Source organism: Passer domesticus, chromosome 9, assembly GCF_036417665.1.
Source record: "Passer domesticus isolate bPasDom1 chromosome 9, bPasDom1.hap1, whole genome shotgun sequence".
Taxonomy (NCBI): Eukaryota; Metazoa; Chordata; class Aves; order Passeriformes; family Passeridae; genus Passer; species Passer domesticus.
In genome coordinates, this window is record NC_087482.1 from 16,395,265 (window position 1) to 16,413,339 (window position 18,075).

Below are 18,075 nucleotides of genomic sequence, written 5' to 3' on the forward strand. Positions count from 1 at the left end.
GAGCCTGGCACTTGCAGAACTCTTACCCCATGCACTTCTCCAGTGCTTTTTGCAGAGAAGCTTTGGGAAGCACTCAGGAAAAGTGCCATGTTCATGTGTGGTTTATGGAGCCCACAGGACAGGGAAATGTCTTTGCAGTGGGCACTGCCTTTTATTCCAAGGTGTAGAAGGATTCTTGGCTGAACAGGGCCATGATATTCCCCTGTGGGAATTGGACAGCCCTGGTCTGCAGATTACAGAGTTACTCTGAAAACCATGTAACGTTGATGGAGAAGGAAGACTTGCTCACCATATGATGATCGACAAGTCTCGTCTTTATTCCCGAATCACCGATTATTATACACCTTTTAATTAGCTCATGCATAGTGCAAAATCCCAGCTCACCATTGGCTAACTAGCTATCAGCTAACTACGTGCTGGTTTTAGTATAACTATTCCACTTTCCCAGGCTATTTGCTCCACCACCTGTGTCTGTGCATTACGTCATCCGTGGGCCAAGGACAGTTTAATTGAGATAGCAACTCCCTTCATTCTGTATCTTGGTCAAATTAATCTCACTGTGAGCTTTAGCTGGGAGCTAGCTTGTTACAAAGCTCTCAACATTTCCCCCGTTTTCTTTTTGGGCCAGAAGTGTTGTTTTCTAAGCCCTTTCTATCATCTGACTCACTATTCTTTGTATGCAATTAAGCAAGCATGGTAATACAAGCATTAGTAATACTATCACACAATATCTCTATAGCATATTGATACAGAATGATCTGATAAATTCATACAACACATACTCTCAAATTCTTCACAACCATGGCCTTGAGCTAATAATAAGAAATCGATTGCTGCTCTATTCTGCAATACTGCGTGACTTACACTTTGTACATCTTGAGACAGCATGTCCAATACCTGGGAGGTGGCGTTCAGCTCGTCTTTGGCCCAGCAGCCTAATTGCTTGCCCAAATTCATGGCCTTATTAGCTGCCCCTCCAGGTAAAAGTGTGGCTACTACTACCTGTTTCAGCTCGCTCACACAAGGTCTTAAGTTGCCAAATAACATATGCCAAAATAATTTGCTCCGGGGCTTCATACAAGCCTAACGATTCTCTCAAATCAAGCCCTGTAAAATCCCTTAGTGCTTGCTGCCACGAGTTCTGCAAGTTCCAGGAGAATCGACAGCTTGGGCACCAGTTCTGCCGAACGGTCGATTGCTCCAACCAAAACACCTTATTACAGCCTCCACAGTCTAGCGCGATCTATGCAGCACATTTATTGTCCCCACAGTCCAGGCATGGCTGTGATTGAGGGGCTTTTACTTCTACCGTAAGGTCCTGACACCACTCGATCCAATCGTCAGGAAGATGAACGCAGGCACCTCGCGCGTCGTTAGAGTAGGGCTGGAGGTGCTGCAAATATCAGCGTCAGTTTGTTGTGCACCCTCTCTTTGTCCTCCGGTGACAAGGCCGCGATGGTCCTGAACATCTGGTACAGCTCGAGTCCACTTTTCGGGGATCCACAAGGGTCCTGTTGGAGAAACACAAAGATATCTCCTCCCCCAGTATAGTACCCTGGCAGCTACTCCTGCTGCATAAAGGGAGTCAGTCACAATATTCAAAGGACCTTTTAAATTCATCATTGCCTATACTACAGCTAAAAGTTCCAATGTCTGTAGACTGTCCCTGGCATCTGCATCTAACAAATGTTGTCGCCACTGTCCTTGCTGTTTCCATGTCACGGCTGCTCTCCTGGACTTTTTACCAGCGTCCGTAAAGGCCGTGATAGCCCCCCTTAATGGTGACAGACTTCGAATGGGCTTTGTTATCCAGTCCCATTCTGTCATCCATTGGAGGGGACTAGGATGCAGTTTCCCAGTCTCCACGACAGCTCCAGCTCCTAAAAGGGCTTCCTGGAGCTCCCCAGAGTTTACCAAATACCAGTCAAGCGTGTCCTTTTTAATGGGCAATCGTATTGTGGAAGGCTCTGCTCCTGTAACTTGGATTGCCCTAAAACGTCCTTTCTTTATGAGGGATGCAATCATTTCAATTTTCAGTCTCACAGTTCTCTGTTGCTGTAGCGGTGGAGAGAGCCACTCCAATACCCTGAGCTCCCCCATTTTCTTTTCAAGCTGAGACAGGGCACCTGTTAAAACACAAACAAATCCCACATCCCTGCAGGACTGAAGAATCTTCTCAAAATCCTCGAGGTGAAGAATGGGTCCTGGTTTCATTTTGTAATGTTACATAAAGAAATGTTAAGAGTAATTAGGAATTAATTTAGATAATACACACAATCAACAACACATACAAGATCAAAAAATTACTAAACACTATAGCACTGAACTCTTATCCCAGAGTCTGCGACAGCTGACAAACCTTAAAATGACAGAGAATTGGAGAAATCATGTCCGGATTCATGTTTCTCCAAATCACTTTTGAAAATGGCTCAGCTGTCATAGATGGTCAAATTGCCAAGTCAAAAGGACTTGAATACTTTTTGATGCAGAAAACATCTGGGTTGATTGTCAGTCACTCCATCCAAATAGAGTTAGAACTTGGCCAGAGCCCGAACTCTAATTGGTGAGAGTCACTTAACACATTTTTTAAACAGGGCTTTTAAAAACAACTGTTATAAACAAGAAACCTTAGGGTTACAAACTAATTAAACTAGCAAATAATTGAATCCTTCTGAAGTTTCTGTCAAGACAAAGATTTTCCAAACACAGCAAACTTCTTGAATTCTCTGCTGGAGTATTCCTGTAATAATAATTAAAAGAACCACAAAACTGGCAATTTGGATAAAAACCCTCAGAAACATCTAAATAGTTAGGAAATAAAAAGACAGGATCCTGAAGAGACATGTGTCTTGTAGGTGATCACACAAAAAACATAGAAAAACACATGAAAGGAAAGTACATGAAAGTCGGCTGCAAATGTTACAATATACCAACAACAATTTTCATCACAAAAATCTGAAAACTCCCTAACAAGAAGTGCTTGAAGGGGTTAAGACAACCTTCCCAAAGTATTCATCTAGTATTAACAACAATCACTATCTATCAGCATTACTTACAAAAACTAAAAATAACAAAGATTATAAACTCAACATCAACAATTCTTAAAACCTTGAATCTTGGATAAATATTTTAAAACAAAACTGAGAAAGATGACAGATAATTTTAAACACAAATAATTTCACTTAAAATAAGGCCATTTATCTAATGCCATCTCTTAATGAATAGAAGAAAGCAAAGACCATAAAAACCATAGTATACAGAAATATTACAGTTTAAATCTTCCCACATGTAGTCCAAACAGAAACTAGGAAGTTTACTTAGACTCTGCCCCCCTAAAAGGTTGTCCTCGCCTTAGGCAAGGGAAAGGTAATAAAGTCATCAAACTTAAAGCCATCAAACCCAAATACTCAATCATTTTTAAAAGCAAACACATTTACAAAAAAACTGGTAAACTAATTGTAAAGTCTGTGGAACAGTTGGGTGAAATGCCTTGTATAACATCTGCTGTATGATGCACTGTGTGAATTTTCAGAAGTTTTCTATCCTGACCTTGAAGGAAATTCCTGACCTGTTTTTTCTCAGACACTTGTTTGAATTGCTGCGATGGGATGGCTGCTGTGGTTGCTAGGCAGCTGTGACAGGGCGGTCCTTTGAGGAATGTCTGCTCGCGCCCGTCTCTGCCTGCTCCGGCAGAGCCTCAGTCTGCGCTATCCCGGGGGTGCGGAAAGGAACGCCCTCGCCCGAACCCACGCAGCCCCGATCTCCTTTGGGCTCCGCTCTGCCTGGATCTCCGCTCGGGCTGGTTCCCCCTGGCTCTGCGCCAACACCCGCAGCCAGCGGGAGCACGTCCCACACCGCTGGTGCTTTTGTGCGCTTGCAAAAAGTGAAAAAGCCCTCCTAGTTCCAGCTTTCGGGTTTCGCGTTACTGGTGCGCGTCCGCCGCCGCTACCATTGGCACTGCGCTTATCGCTGCCGCGTATTCGGCCCCCGCGTCTCGCTTTGGCTGGCCCGGTCCCGGCAATCTGTGCGCTTTCCCTACGAACAGCTGCCGTGCGAGTTTTTGTCACCGTGCGCGTCACTGGACCCGCGGTGCGCGTAACCGCCGCTGGCACCGAGCACGCCGCTGCCGCAGCGCTCGGTCCGCTCCGCCGCCGCACTGCTGGGAGCGCCGCCGGCACCGAGCATGCCGCCGCCGCAGCGCTCGGCCCGCTGCGCCACCGCACCGCTGGCACCACCGCCACCATACGCGTTTCCCTCATGGTCCCGAACTTACGCCACTCTGTTAACTCACGTACTTTACAAGGATCTTGAGAAACGCCTTGTGCACACCCGCAAGCTAACAACTGCGGGAGCTCTTTCTGCAAGTCTATGTCCTTAATCTGCTGCTTTTTTAAAAAGCAAATAAATAAATCATATGCTGCTTGCCTTTCCATTTCTAATCAGCGCTGTTGCAAGGCTTACAGACTTCGGCAGCACGTAGGCTAGGACTATCTATATAGCTCCTAGGGCCGCGACCCGCAGTGGTCATTTGCCGTTCCCCCCCTTGCTTCAGAGAGACCCACTCCTACTTCCCCATCCGTGGCAGCCGTGTCCGTCCGTAGTCGTCTTACGGTCGACGTCGGGGTCAGCCATTTGATGGAGAAGGAAGACTTGCTCACCATATGATGATCGACAAGTCTCGTCTTTATTCCCGAATCACCGATTATTATACACCTTTTAATTAGCTCATGCATAGTGCAAAATCCCAGCTCACCATTGGCTAACTAGCTATCAGTTAACTACGTGCTGTTTTTAGTATAACTATTCCACTTTCCCAGGCTATTTGCTCCACCACCTGTGTCTGTGCATTACTTCATCCGTGGGCCAAGGACACAGTTTAATTGGGATAACAACTCCCTTCATTCTGTATCTTGGTCAAATTAATCTCACTGTGAGCTTTAGCTGGGAGCTAGCTTGTTACAAAGCTCTCAACATAACGTCCTCCAATAGGAACAAGATAGACCATGTGCTGTCCTCAAATAGTGCAACAAGGAAGAATGAGCATTGTGCCAGGATGAAACCAAATGCGCCAAGCTCATCGTGGGAGCTGCTAATTTGGCACACCTTAGCTAAAGATGCTTATAGTGTGACAACCAATCAGTAATTAAGATGTATGTGTGAATATAGCTACTTAACCAATCAGCATTATGCACCAGTGGCGTGAGACAGTGTATAGAGAAGGATAAATATGCCAAAGTTGCTTAATAAAGGAGGATGACATGCAGCCACATTGGCTGTGAGTGTCATTACTCAGCCGACTCTCCGTGGGACCCTCCTCACCAAGGAATTGTCATTGCTGTGGGCACTGGCTGTTATTCCAACACCTGTGTCATTTGTTCTACTGGAATCCATGTGAGAAAGGTTGTTCTTCGCCATTGAGATTTTTAGTGACATTTTTGATCTCAAACATCCCAAAGTTTTCCATCTCACACGTTTCTGATGCTGGTTTTTCCTTTCCAGTCTGTTGTTGGCCAAGGAAGATGCTGCTTAGATTCTGCAGGCCCCCATACATGGATACTGTTACAGGTAAAAATCGATCCAGCCAATTTAATAAAAATAAAAGATAAATTTATTCACAACCGATATGCAGCCACGACAGCCAACAATCAAGGACAGCACTGACCCCGGGATGGAAGCTGGGTGAACACAGATCCGCCTTCTATCGCACCCAATCCCCCCTGTTCACCAATGCCGCTTGGCAGAGTCCGTTCTTATACTCTTTTTCTAGCCCATGGTGGAGTCCCTTTGTCTTTCCTCAGGGTTCTTCATATTCATGATGCCTCTATTCTCCGTCCTGTGCTGGACAGAACCTTGTCCGGGAACTGATGTGTATCCACTCTTTGGTTACCGGAATCCCGTATGCAGATGTATGTCCTTGATGGTCCCCTCTGTCTAAGATGAACATCTCCATGGGCCATCATCGCTGGACCTCCTCCTGTTCACACCAGTGAGAACGACAATCTCCTGTGCCGGCTGGGTTCACTTCCTATGTTAATGACACTCCTCCTACCCGACTGCCAGCTGCGGTTTCCTCACCCTGTGAAGCAATCCCCTCTTCCCTTGCTACTGTGATTTCAAGGTTTGATATTTTATTCTTATAAATATATATATATATATATTCTATCAGCAGGAATTACCATAATATACATAACAGGTACCAAGCTGAAAGTTCTCCAGTGCTCCACAGCAGCCCAGTTATCCACAGGAGGGCCAAGAGCAGCTCCAGAAGCTCCAAGGGATTCTAACAGGTGAATTTCTGTCCCTCAGGAAGGCAGGGCTGGGTCTGAAGTACAGGGTCTGACTCTGCACCCAGCTTGGCATGGCAGCAGCTGTCCCACACTTTGTGGAAGGCACATAACATGTGCCACTTATAGTTCAGAACCGGCTTAGTCAGTCTTATAAACCTCTTAAAAAAAAACAAAAACAGAGTGGGCAAAAAATTATTTGTATTTAATTGGTTGGGGTGTTTTTGGCTTTTTTTTTCCTTGGTTCTTTGCTTTGGTGATCAGAGATCATGGAGGAAGAGACAGATTTTCTGTTCAACTTGCCTGTCAGTATGCAGGGGGCATGAAAAGAAGGTCAGCTTTTCACCAGCTGCTTAAGGAGCTCTAAAAGTAATTGTGCTGTCCCTAATCAGGGGGTGGGGGCACTGCTAACAGCCTGGATTGTCCCCACCTGTGTTCGCCTCCTTACCAAAGTGCTGTGTAGATCCAGATCCTTGTGCCTTGGCCCAATGGTGCAAAAATCCTCTCAACATCTATCTGTTTGCAAAAATTTGTTCTCATTAAGATGAAAAGCTGTATGGGTGGCCTGCAGCAAATGTTCTTTTGTTGCCTGGACCCCAGGCAGTGCTCACATCTAAATGACTTACCAGCCCCAAGCTGCTCTTAAGACTGATTTGATCAAAGGCACTGAAGCTCTGTTGAGTGCAAATTCTCCAGGAAAACAAGCACAGGAACTTGGATAATGTTGGTGGCAAAAGCAGAGTGCAGAGTTGAACCTCTGAGGACACCTCACTGCTGCCTCCCCCCACCCTTTTATTTTAAATTCATTTCATATTCTGAGTGCGCGCTCTTGCATGAAATGGGTCCTCAGCAAGGAGCTGCTGGGCCTCCTGGCTGTGTCCCTTTGTGCTCCTAGTGCTTCTTGAAATAAATGGGGCAGGAGATTTTTCTCCTTTTTAATGCCTTTATTAAAAAGAATCAGCTCAGGTGGGGAGAAATCAAAGGGTCGCGCCCACGCCGCCGGTGCTCCCAGGAGTGGCACGGAGGAGGAGGATGATGCAGCTGTGTCCGCTGGTCTGCAGACAGAGCTGGGGATTCCATCCTCACCAGAGATTAGGAGATTCCGCCTTTTTGGTCCAACACCTCGGGTCCTCTCTCTAGTCAACATCCTTTCAGGTTAGGGTGAGAAGCAAAAAGGATCCAAGCAGGCACTGGACTACGCTCCCATCCTTAGACATCACCTAGGTCCCCTAGTTCTATGTTGGCTCCTTGTTTTTAGGGGTTTTCCTGGAAAACTGCAAAATTTGGTGCAATGCATTTCTCATCTGCATACCAGCTCTGATGCCACTCCCATTCTCCTGGTACCTGCAGGGTCCCTGTGTCACTCCCTGGCAAGCATCAGGGGGAATATGGTTAATCACCAACCATTAACAGGTAATTGAAGAAGAACTCTTAACAATGAAGCTAACTTAACAGCAACTGGTCCAACTTGGTTTAACTTTGCAAGCTTAAACAAAAATAGATAAGTTTTTATTCATAACAGTCCCCCCTCTTTTTCTTTGATCAGGCTTAAGCTTAAGCTTGCATCAACTTACAGTTTTTGCCTGATTAACATAGAATTTCTTATATTTTTTGTATTGATTATAAATTTCCTGAGCACTCTGGTGATCATATTTACCCAACTTCATTACTTTTTTTTGGTTTTTTCAGGTTAATCTCTTTAGAGATCCTTAGGTTATTCTGTACAGCAGATATCACTATTTTAATTAAGGAGGGAAATAAGAACAAACTAACAAGTGCACACACTGTGAAGGTTGTAGTTTTCTAACTTTTTTTGAAAGTCCATAAATTATCCCACCAACTGGAATCAAGTACAGGAGTCCTTTTTTGATTTCTTACATATGCCAGTTTTCTTATTTCATTTAAGATGTCTCTCATGACTGCTACAGTTAATTTGATTTGATAAATTACTGTTTTGGTTTGGGTGAGTTGGTCATTAATGTGATTAAGAGCTTATGTGGTCTGATTCAATATTATCTCTAATATTGCTTGTAACTTCATAATTTGGTTTAATATATACCGTTTCTTCAATTTGTTTTTCCTTAAATCATCGTATATAGGGACTCTTGTACTTGATCTAGATTCTTTGGGAAATATAAAGAAAGCTTGTTTTATAATTCTAATGATGCAACTGCCAGACCAGTCTCTTGGCAATTCAGTGGATGCTGTGGTACCATTGACCCAAAACAGGTGTTTAGGGGTTTCCCGAAATATATTAGCTTTTGTTGTGCTCTCCTAATATTTAGAAATATCTTTTCCTTTGACCAGATTTACCAGGCTTGCTTTAGTAGCATCACGTTCAAAGCACCACCAGGCTTCTCCTACAGGGTACTCTCTCAGGAGTGGCTGCCTAAATGTGGCAGTGTTCTGGGCTGTGCAATATATTTTCTCATTCTCTTGATAAAGGATCAATTGGGAGAGGTTAACACAATTATAGTTTAAATTGGTGTGGACTCTCAGCAAGGAACTTACTTCTTTCTCATAGAGAGGTTGGTAGCACTCACTGCACGGCTCTCTTGGGCTCCCCGGAACACCACCAGCAGTCAGAGCCATTGCTACTACCCTTCCCAAGAGTCCGATATGGGTCATCTTGCACAGCTTGCCCACCTGGCCTTGCCTCCTGAGGATTTTACTGAGAAGAAGTTTCCAAGCTCTTTAGAGTCTCTTGCTCTTCTGGTTAAACCTCTCTTGATCTGTCTCTGCTAATTTGGTCTCTCCTAGGGGAGCACTCTGCAGAAGATTAACCTGGAGTCTTTGGTACTAAGTTGGGAGGACTTCACCAGAATTACTTAGTAACGATTTTTAACTTTTACAAATTTCTTGAAACACTTTAAGACATGTTATGATTCTAAACTTTTGTCTTATGCAGTTCATCAGTCTTTTTGATATGTCAACTTTAAGTCATTTGGTCCTTTTATAATAGTATATTCAGCTGAATTGGCTCCTGATGTGGTTGAATCTTGTCCTGAATTAGGGTGTGAGGGTGGTGTGGAATCTTGTCCAATACCAGAGGGAGACACTGACCAATCTTGTCCAATGCTCGGGGGTGGGACTGGTCTTTAATTCTCATGATGTGGGTCTAACCTTTTTCTCCGGTCCACACAGCAGAATTAGCGATGACTGGTACTTGAAAGGGGCCTTCAAATTTAGGTATTAATGGTCTACTATTCCAGGATTTTATCAAAACCCAGTCTCCTGGTTGATGTCATGTGCTTTTGTGTCAAGAGGGGAGGTTTGGGGAAGGTATCCTTTTTTTCTAAGTCTTTCTAGGGTTCTTCCAATGATTTCTAAATATTTTCTGGTAGCTTCTTCTCCTTCCAAATAGTCTCCTGTGCTATAGGGTGTTAACAAGAATGGCAGTCCAAACATCATTTCATAGGGTGAAATCTTTATATCAGACTGGGGTCTTGTTCTGATGCGCAAGAGCGCTAGGGGCAAACACTTTAGCCAATTCATTTTTGTTTTTTGATTAATTTAGTCAATACATTTTTGAGAGTTTTGTTCATCTGTTCCACCCTCCCAGAACTCTGGGGGTGCCACGGAGTATGTAATCTCCATTTTATTCTTAAGGCTTCAATTACATTTTGCAATGTTTGGGCCACAAAGTGTGGACCTCGGTCTGAGTCTATGGTATTCACCATTCTGTATCTGGGGATAATGTTTTCCAAGATTACCTTTGCTACGACTTGGGCTGTTTCCCTTTTGGTTGGGAAGGCTTCTACCCAGTGAGTGAGATGATCCACTATAACTAGTAGATGTTTGTATCCTTGTTCTGGGGGCATCTCAGTAAAATTTATTTGTATGCTTTGGAAAGATCTTAGAGTTAGTTCCTTCCCTCCAGGTGTTACTTTTCTCATGACTTTCTGATTTACTTTTTGGCAAATTAAACACCCTTTTGTGATTGCTTTTGCTAGGTCACATACACCTATGCACAGGTTATTTCTTAGGAAATGATCACATAGTCCTTGGACTCCCCAGAGGGTTAATTTATGCAGTTCTGTTAGCACTGTCCCGGCAAGTGCTTTGTTTAAAAACACCTATCCGTCTGATGTTAACTACTCCCCTCGTTGCCTTTGGTGTAACTTTAAATCTTTTATAGCCTTTAATTCTTTTTCACTAAATATGGGTTTTTCTCTTTCCTCCTCCTCGGGTGTGGTTACTGTTTTAAAAACTTTCACTGGATCCCCTGGTTCTAAAGCTGCTTCCTTTGCTATCTGATCAGCCAATCGGTTTCCTTTAACTTCAAGGCTGTGTCCTTTTTGGTGCCCTTTTATATCTACTACTGCTATTTCTGTTGGTTTCTGTAAAGATTCCAATACAGACTTGACTAGATTCTCATGAGCTAAGCTTTTTCCACTTGAGCTTAGATATCCACGCTCCTCCCATATTTTCCCAAATGTGTGTAATATCCTAAATGCGTATTGGGAATTTGTAGAAATGGTTCCCCGGTCTCCCTCCAATAAGTCTAATCTTCTTTTCAGGGCATATATTTCACAACTTTGGGCTGACCAGGTTTGGGGTAGTTTTCCTTTTTCATCAATTTGTAAAGTTTTTCCATCTATGATGGCATAACCTGAATCTCTTTTTCCACCTACTACCCTTGAAGAGCCATCTATAAACAAAATTCTTCCAGTTGTTAGAGGTTGATCTTCTAAATCCTCTCTTTCTTTGGTTTGGAGACTGATCAATTCAAGGCATTCATGTTCTAGACTCTCTATAGGCTCTCCCATAAGGAATTGTGTTGGATTGAGGGTGTTTGATGTGATGAATTCTAAATGATCTGTGTTCATTAGTATTATTTCATATTTTAATATTCTTGCATTGGTTAGCCACTGTTGAGCTCTTTGGCTCAGCACTGTTTTAAGATCATGAGGGGTATGTACTTTAATTTTTCCTTGTAAAGTCAACTTCTGGGTCTCTTCTATCAGAATAGCAGTTGCTGCTACTGCTTGTATACAAACTGGCCAGCCTCTAGCCACTGGCTCTAACAATTTGGAGATGTAAGGTACAGGTTTTCTGCAGCCTCCCCACTCTTGAGTTAGTACACCGTAGGCTAGACTTCCTTCAGCACTTACAGAAAGATCAAAGCTCTTCTTGAGGTCTGGTAAGCTTAGGACTGGAGCAGAAGACAACTTCTCTTTTAGGTTCTCTAGTTGTTGATCGTCTTCTGCTGTTCAAATTATGGGATCTGGGGCTACCAGCTTATCATATAAAAATTTCACACTTTGTGTGTATTGATCCAACCATAACTTGCAGTATCCAAACAGGCCTAGAAGCTTTCTCACATCTCTTTTTGTTTGTGGAGCTGGGAGAGAGAGGATGCCTGAAATTCTGTCAGGACTCAATTTCTTATATCCCTCTCCTATTATGTGCCCAAGGTATGTTACTTCTGATTGTACGAACTGTAGCTTCTCTTGGGAAACTTTTAATCTTTTCTCTCCCAGAAAATTCAAAAGTTTAATGCTAGTTGTTCTGACCTGATTTTTTCCTTTCCCTGATACCATCAGGTCATCAACATACTGCAGGATTTGTACTTCTTTTTCAGGAACAAACTGTTCTAACAAACCCTCCTAGGGATTGTCCAAAGAGATGGGGTGATTCAGTAAACCCTTGCGGTAATCGGGTCCATCTTAGCTGTTGTTTTCTTTTTGTACTTGGGTCTTCCCATTCAAAGGCAAACCAATCTCTACATTCTACTGCCAGAGGACACGCCCAGAAAGCATCCTTCAAATCTATAATAGTGAACCAAGCATGTTCTCTTGGAATTCAGCTTAGAAGATATATGGGTTGGGCACAACCGGATGTCTAGCAATGGTTTTCTTGTTTACCTCTCTTAGGTCTTGTACCAGCCTGCATTTCCCTTCAGCTTTCTTAACTGCCAGTACAGGGGTATTGTGTGGTGACATACAGGGTTCCAAACTTCCCTCTTGCAGCAATTGTTCAATAACTATGGCCAGCCCCCTCTTTCCTTCCAGGGAAATTGGATACTGTTTGACCCATATGGGTGAAGTATCGTCTTGCATTTTTATTGTTATCGGAGGAATGTCCCGCTTTCCTCCTTCAGCCCACACCTCTGGGCTTATTTCAGCAACATCACCTTGGGATAACTTCATTATTTGTACCACCATCTTCCCTTCTCTCGGGACAATTCCTACTCCCAAATGAACTTGTAGATCTCTCCCTAACAAACTTTTTTCTAGTTTAGGCAGGTAGATCAAATTTGCTTCACACTGCCTTGAGTTTCCGATTATTTTTACATTCTCGATCACTGAGGCTCTAAATGGTTTCCCTTCAGCCCCTAATACTTCACAAAATTTTCTACCAATTACCATACCTTCTGGTATTTTTTTGAGACAGGACTTATCTGCTCCTGTATCAACCAAAAATTCAAATTCCCTATTTTGGGTTCCCACTTCAAAGTTTACCAAGGGCTCCTCTAGATGTTGCATTGGGTCCCCTAAAGTACAGAGCCCTTGACACCCCTAATCATCATCTCTAAGCATTTTCTCTAAGGCTTCTTGTTCTTTGGCTATTGCTTCATCAAGGGTCAGCTTTTTACAAAACCTTCTAATGTGCCCAGTCTGCCCACAGTAACAGCAACGCCTTTCACTTGAAGGGACTTGAGGCCTCTGTTCCTCTTGTACCTGATGGTACTGGCCTATCCTTAACTGCTCCTGGTGGTGGATTCCTCTACTCTTTTGTGGCCTTGGACTGTAGGAAAGAATTGTTTGCTCCAACACTTTCTCTAGCTATAGAGACCATGATCCTAGCTTTGGCCTTTGCTTTTTCTTCTTCCCTCCTTAAATACACTTTCAATGCTTCCTTCAATAACTCATTAATGTCTTTTTCTTGCCAATCTTAATTCTTTTCCAGTTTTCTCCGTATATCAGGCCAAGATTTAGTAACAAACTGGACCTTTAATAGCACTTCACCCTCTTTGGTGTCTGGGTCTATTCTAGAATACAATTGAAAGTTCCGCTTTAGGCGATTAAGCCAAGTAGCAGGAGTTTCATCCTTCTCTTGTGCGCCCGCGCATGCCAATTTTGTATTAGTTCCTTTGGGAACTGATTCTCTGATCCTTCTAATGATCAGAGACCTGTACTCCATCATGGCTTTCCTCCCTTCCTCCTGATTAGGGTTCCAATTGGGATCCACTAGTGGCAATTTGTCTTCACCTGATGGCACTTGGGGTCCTGGACGATTACCTTTTTCCCAAATTCTTATGCTTGCGGCTCTAATCATTCGGGACTCTTCTGGGGAAAATAATATATTTAGAATAGAATTCATCTCCCCCCAAGTGTAGATATTTGGACCTAAGAACTGATCCACTTGGTTAGCAATGCCCACAGGGGCTTCAACTAAATTCCGTAACTCCTTCTTGAATCCTCTCACCTCAGAGGCAGTTTGAGGAGCATTTACAAAAGCAACACCTCTTGCTACTGCTTCCATAGGAACTACTCTAAGAGGAAAAAGTCTCTCTACTTTGGAGGTCTTGGATCGGGTACCGCAGTATGGCCCATCTTCAGACACAAAATTACTCATTTGAGGGGTATTAGCACTAGCTTGGACCTGCTGTAGGTCAGCGGCTGTACCTGGTGATAAGAGGTTACTAGGTAAGGAAGCATTTGTGTCCCAGTTAGGAGGAGGTGGAGGGACAGCAGTAGGAGGGGGAGAAGAGCTTGAGTGCATGTTAAGTGGAGCTGGAGAAGGGGTGGAGCATGCAGCAGGTGGAGTAGGTATCAGTGGTGGTGCAGAAGCAGCTAAAGGAGTCGAAGGGGGTGATGAGGGAATGGCCCCCATGGCCGCCGGAGGAAGAACTGGATCTGCTATTTGAGGTGCTCGAAGGAGAGGATTATAAGGTGGAGGGGCATCAGGAGGCAAGTAGTCTAGGGGGTCCCACCTTTTGGCAATCTCTTTAACTTCAGCATCCCCTCTTTCATTCCCCTCTTTCTTCCTCTGCACTTTACAAATTCGCACTCCTTCATCCTTGATGGTATTCAAGCAACAAGCTACATAGAACAATTGCTCAGGATCAGTATCCTCTTGAGATGTCAGATACTGACTCAGTTGTTGACACATCCACTTGTCTTTTGTCCCACACCACAGCCATCCTCCTTGTACATCTAATTCTGGCCACGCTTCTAGACAATAGTGAATCATCTTAACTTTATCTAATCCTTCTGTGGCTTCTATAGAGTCCCATCTCTCTAATCGTTCACCTAGGGGACTGTGGGGAGGTATAGTTCTCAGTCTCTGGCCACTTTTCTTACTATTGCACCCTCTCATTTTTTCAGCCTCAAAAAAAATCACAAAGATGATTTTATCTTAAAGGAAATATATCTTACTTAAGAAGTCCCGACCTCCTCTGCCAAAACTCCAATTTCTCTGACCCTTTTCATCAGGACTTTGTTGAGGCCTTGGCCTCGCGCGCCCTGACTCAACAAACAAACAAAAGAACCAAAAAAATTCCTCGAGACCCTGGCTTCTGAGGCTGTATGCCTGACCTCCTTCATCAGGACTTTGTTTGCCTGCAGGACTTTTAGACTTGCCCAAATTCTTCTTGGGACTTCTGAGTTTGCCTAACCTCTCTTGTCAGGACTTAAAACAAAAGTATTGCCTGATTTTCAGTTTGCCTGACCTTCCCCTGTCAGGACTTATGCTTCAGGGCTTGAAAAAACTCAAGATAGGCTTCCTCTGCCAGAACTTGTGCCTGACCTCTGTCATCAGGACTTAAAAACAAAACTGCCTGATATTCTAAATCACCTAACTTCCTTCGTTAGGACCTGTATCAGGGCCTTTGGGGTACGTGCCACTCACACAGCTATTTCCTCTGCATGCCCGGAGGGGAGTCCTCTTTACCCCTTTGGAGGCGCCTCAATCACCAATTCCACTCGCTTCCCCCTGTTCCCGGCCGGCCCCCTCGCAGGGGTGCGGAACCGCGGTACTGAGGGGTCCTCAGGGGGACTCGCTTCGAGGGGCCGGGCTGCCAGCCCTCGTCTCACTCACACACACTCGCTGGCCTCCCTCTCTTGCCGCCGGATACTCTCACCAATCCGGCGCTGCTCCATGTCACTGTCCCAAGCCAATCTTCTCTGGTCCTGATATCCAGCTGTTCTGCAGGTCCAGGGTGGGCGGCCGTCCCAGTCCTGGTGTCCTCTTCAGGTGTGGCTATCCCGAACGAACCGCCAAGCTGAAATGAATGGGACAGGAGAACTTTCTCCTTTTTAATGCCTTTATTAAAAAGAATCAGCTCAGGTGGGGAGAAATCAAAAGGTCGCGCCCATGCCGCCAGAGCTCCCAGGAGTGGCACGGAGGAGGAGGATGATGCAGCTGTGTCCGCTGGTCTGCAGGCAGAGCTGGGGATTCCGTCCTCACCAGAGATTAGGAGATTCCGCCTTTTTGGTCCAACGCCTCGGGTCCTCTCTCTAGTCAACATCCTTTCAGGTTAGGGTGAGAAGCAAAAAGGATCCAAGCAGGCACTGGACTACGCTCCCATCCTTAGACATCACCTAGGTCCCCTAGTTCTATGTTGGCTCCTTGTTTTTAGGGGTTTTCCTGGAAAACTGCAAAATTTGGTGCAATGCATTTCTCATCTGCATACCGGCTCTGATGCCACTCCCATTCTCCTGGTACCTGCAGGGACCCTGTGTCACTCCCTGGCAAGCATCAGGGGGACAATGGTTAATCACCAACCATTAACAGGTAATTGAAGAAGAACTCTTAACAATGAAGCCAACTTAACAGCAACTGGTCCAACTTGTTTTAACTCTGCAACCTTAAAAAAAATAGATAAGTTTTTATTCATAACACTTCTGGTCTGGTTTGGCTGGGAAACTTGTCCACCTGCCTCTGTGGCTGCTCCCTGTCATTCTAATGCACAGCCCTTTCCCGCTGCTTGGCATTTAAATACTCTTTTTACTTTATTGGGTAACTTGCATCTTGCACTCCATGACATTAAATTGTGTTTACTCAGACTCTGCGTTATCCTGAGTTTCTGGAACACATTTCTAAGCCTTCCAGCTGTAGCCCAAGGGAAGCTGTTTCTGCCTTACATCACAAAATTGGCAGATTTTTTGCAAAGACAGCCCGTTACAAAGGACTTGCTGTGTGCATTAACATCTGAGGGGCTGCTTTCAAAGACAGGCAAAAAACCCATGAACAAACAGCAAACCAACCAAACAACATATTATTAAAAACTACTTTATTTTTACCTCTTATTTTTAATCTTTTCCAAGCTGGCCTCCATTTCCGCTGCAGTGTTTTTCTTTGGACAGAAAAGCCCCCTTGCCAGATGATGCGACTTCACAAGGAAAACAGAACTCACACACAATGCATATATGAAACCTAAACGTGGAGATTCCCATTATCACAATCATCATCAATGATTTTCAGTGTGTTTTGATGTCAGATTGTTTCCAGAAGGGTGAGAACAGTATCTCAGATCTCCTGGATAGTTTGGTGTCATACCCACTTATTATGTCTCCTTTCTTATTATCTTTCCTTTCTGCAGTTTTGTAGTTGCTCTGCCCATTTGTTGCTCTTGGATCACTGCCTCCTTCACCTGATTTTTACCTTTTTCTGGATTTGTGGGGATTTTTCTGTTGGTTTTGGTTTTTCTTGGTGGTTGTTTTGTTTGCCTGATTTATTTGGCCAGTTTTGCTTTTGTTTTGTGGGTTTTTTTTGTTTTTTTAATTTACTTAACAGCGGAATCAGCTTGTGATTTCTGTTGTGAAGTTCTGATACACAGGTGTAGCACATAAATGCTGTTTATGTTTTTACAGTCATCTCAGACACAGACCGGCAAGATCCTTGACTTTGAGAACTGAGTGCTCTCAGACAGAAAATTGTGCATGAATAGGAAACTTGTAGCTCCTGTCTCCATTATACACAGCAAAATGTAAAGTGGTTGGAATGATACCCATTCTAGCCTTTATTTTGCCTTCTTTTGCTGCCATGCATCAAATTGTGTCAGACTCATCACTGACCCGGGTTCTTCCAGGATGGGGTGTGCAAGAATGATCCCTCAGCTCGTGTGTGGACCTGGTGTGAACCAGGCTAGAGACGTGACTGTCATCCATAGCCAGCCCCTGTCTGCCAAGAGAACAGGGAGCTGCAGCTCTGAGGAACTCAGGGGTTAGGCAGCAAACAGCCCAAATGCCTAGTTTATATCAGTTACTGGTCAGGAGGATTTACTGTGGACAGATTTTTATTTTCCTGCTTAGAGCTGGAATAAAAGAACCCTGGCAGTTTGCTTTAGCGGTGAAGAGACTCTCTTCAACAGGTTCCAGCTCTGCTGCTTGTTTCAATTAAAAGCAGAGCCAAACTCTTCTGTTGGTCACATCAACATAAGTTTCAGGAGTCTGTGAAAGATATAAGAGTGTTAAAATTATTTCATTTTCTAGTACTTACAGTCTTCTAATTAAGTCATGAGGTAATTATGCCATCATTCACTCTATCAAATAACTGGAAAAGCACTGGAAAAGAAGGGGTTTTTACACTAAGTTTAGAAAAAGTAAATTAATTTCATAAAGAAAACCATGTAGTAAGAATACAGTAATTTAAATTCCTCAAATTCCTTTGATGCTGGAGCCCTGAACCCCAGTCATGTGCAGTGCAGCCTTGTTGTGGTGTGTTTTTTGTTTTATTAGCTTGTTTACTGTTTGATTTGTAATTTTGTAGTTTCCTTATGCCTTATGCTGTTCCTTTTGTCCCTGCCCTTTTCCCAGAATTTTCGTCACTTTTTCTTTTATTA